General features: G+C 46.6%; 1 pseudogene; it reads right to left on the minus strand.

Moving 5' to 3' along the window:
• Positions 1-1,729: 1,729 nt before the first annotated feature.
• Positions 1,730-2,052, minus strand: LOC126495894 (actin-related protein 2/3 complex subunit 5-like protein; annotated as a pseudogene).
• Between the last annotated feature and the right edge of the window lie 586 nt (positions 2,053-2,638).

Raw genomic sequence — 2,638 nt, forward strand, 5'->3', positions numbered from 1 at the left:
ATCCCTGTGAATTTGAGGTCAACCTGGTCTACTAAGTGAGTTCCAGGACAACCAGAGATAACACAGAGAGGCCCTGTCTTATAAAAATAAATAATAAAATAAATATTAAAAAACAAAAATAGTCCAAGCAGTGGTGGTGCATGCCTTTAATCCCAGCACTCAGGAAGCAGAAGAAGGCTGATCTCCGTAAATTTGAGGCCAGCCTGGTCTACAAAGTGAGTTCCAGGACAGCCAGGGCTGTCACACAGAGAAACCCTGTCTTGAAGAGAGAGAAATGCATGGTGTACACAGAACCTGGGAGAGCCCATGCCTCAGGCCCTGGGTACCACTATGAGAGGAGAGAGCACCTGGGTGAGTTTGAGTTTATAAAGGACAGGTTGACTGCTTAAGGGGGAAGGCAGTTTGGCAGCTCTAGGGAAAACTGAACCGTGGCTGTATTAAGAGAAAGTTACAAAGATCTTAGCAACTGCTCATTTTCCTCTTCACGCTTTCGTTACCAGGTGAGAAATGATGGAATACATAATGGAGCAATTTAAAAAATAAATCGTCAGCCAGGCAGTGGTGACAGTGCACCCCTTTAATCCCAGCACTCGGAGGCAGAGGCAGGCAGATCTTTGTGAGTTCAAGGCCAGCCTGGTCTACAGAGTTCCAAGACAGCCAAGGAAACAGAAAAACCCTGTTCTGAAAAACAAAACAAGACAAATTGAATTCTCTCTTGTCTTTTCTTTATTTTTTGGAGTGTGTGTATTTTAATACAAGGTCTCACTATGTGGTTTACTATATAGCTTAGGCTGTTTCTGGAACTCAGTACGTGAATCAGGCTGGCCTTGAACCCAGAGATCCTCCTGCCTCTGCCTTTCCTGTGCCCTAAAGGCTTGGTTCTTAAAATGGTTCATAGGCAGGGTGTGGTGGCACAGCTATCAAACATATTTTCTTTTTTTTTTTAAAAAAATTATATAATGTTTTGTCTCCATGTATGCCTGCCTGCCAGAAGAGGGCACCAGGTCTCATAGATGGTTATGAGCCACCATGTGGTTGCTGGGAATTGAACTCAGGACCTCTAGAAGAGCATCCAGTGCTCTTAACCACTGAGCCATCTCTCCAGCCCCCAAGTACAAGTTTTTTTTTTTTTGTCATTTTTTTTCTTTGACAAATAAGCCAAGAGCTTTATTGATGCAGCAGGCACTTTACAATAAACCCAAGACAGCCTGTCTTCTCTGCAAGACAGTGTCTGTACAAACTCTCAGGTTTTCCACTTCAGAACCCAAGCTCTCCTTTTCACAGCAGCCCTTGGATCTGCACCTGCCCGAATAGTTCCTCCCCATGGCAAACAGAAAGTACACACGGGTACACCTGACATAATCTGGCCAGTCTTGATAGTCAAGTGTCAGACAACGGCAGAGACACTGATCCTGCAAAGAATTTAGGAAACAATAAGACAATTTCTCCCTCCACCTAAAAATAAAATACATTTCAGCAGATATGTTTCCTGAAATATTTAGTTGGGAGTTCAGGAAGATGGTTCATTGTCCCTTCTTCACCAGCCTGGGCATCCAAAATTCTTCTCAAGATAATATAATTCTTTTTTTTTTAAACAGTCTTTCTTGCTGTGAGAACTCTTTTTTTTTTAATTATTTATTATGTATACAGTATTCTCAGTATTCTGTCTGCAAGTATGTCTGCAGGCCAGAAGAGGGCACCAGATCTCATTACAGATGGTTGTGAGCCACCATGTGGTTGCTGGGAATTGAACTCAGGACCTTTGGAAGAACAGGCAGTGCTCTTAAGACTGAGCCATCTCTCCAGCCCTGTGAGAACTCTTATAATGGAGCCTAGTCCTCCTACAGCTAAGGCCTTCACAGCTTGATTTTTCGTGTTGATTGGAGAGTTCCGCAAAGCTGCATGTCCCCTTGCCGCAGGAGCCCGTCCACCTCACCCGGATCGGGGCCTGGCTCGCCCGCCGTGGCCGCCTCTTCCTGCTTGTCCAGGAATTTGTTCTCGTCCGTCGATGTCCACCCTACGGAAGCACGAGGACAGCGTGTTCCAGGCCATGGCGGGAGCTCGGCGGCCGCCCAACTGGCTCGGCTCTACTCCGCTCCTCACTGGCTCCACTCGGGCTGTTTTTTTTTTTTTTTTCCAAGACGGGGTTTCTCTCTGTAGCTTTGGAGCCTGTCCTGGAACTCGCTCTGTCTCAGCCTCCCGAGTGCTGGGATTAAAGGTGTGAGTCAGCACCGCCTGGCTTCAAGCACAATTTTTTGGGGGGTTTTTTAAGACAGGGTTTCTCTGTAGCTTTGGTGCCAGTCCCGGAACTAGCTTTTTTTTTTTTTTAATATTTATTTATTATGTATACAACACTCTGCCTCCATGTATGCTGACACACCAGAAGAGGGCGCCAGATCTCATTACAGATGGTTGTGACCCACCATGTGTTTGCTGGGAATTGAACTCAGGACCTCTAGAAGAGCATCCAGTCCTCTTAACCACTGAGCCATCTCTCCAGCCCCGGAACTAGCTCTTGTAGACCAGGCTGGCCTCGAACTCCCAGAGGTCTGCCTGCCTCTGCCTCCCGAGTGCTGGGATTAAAGGCGTGCGCCACCACCGCCCTGCAGAAACCCTGTCTTGAAACACACACACACAC

This window comes from Alexandromys fortis, unplaced genomic scaffold (assembly GCF_014885135.2).
Source record: "Alexandromys fortis isolate MF-2015 unplaced genomic scaffold, M_Fortis_MF-2015_v1.1 scaffold_710, whole genome shotgun sequence".
NCBI lineage: Eukaryota > Metazoa > Chordata > Mammalia > Rodentia > Cricetidae > Alexandromys > Alexandromys fortis.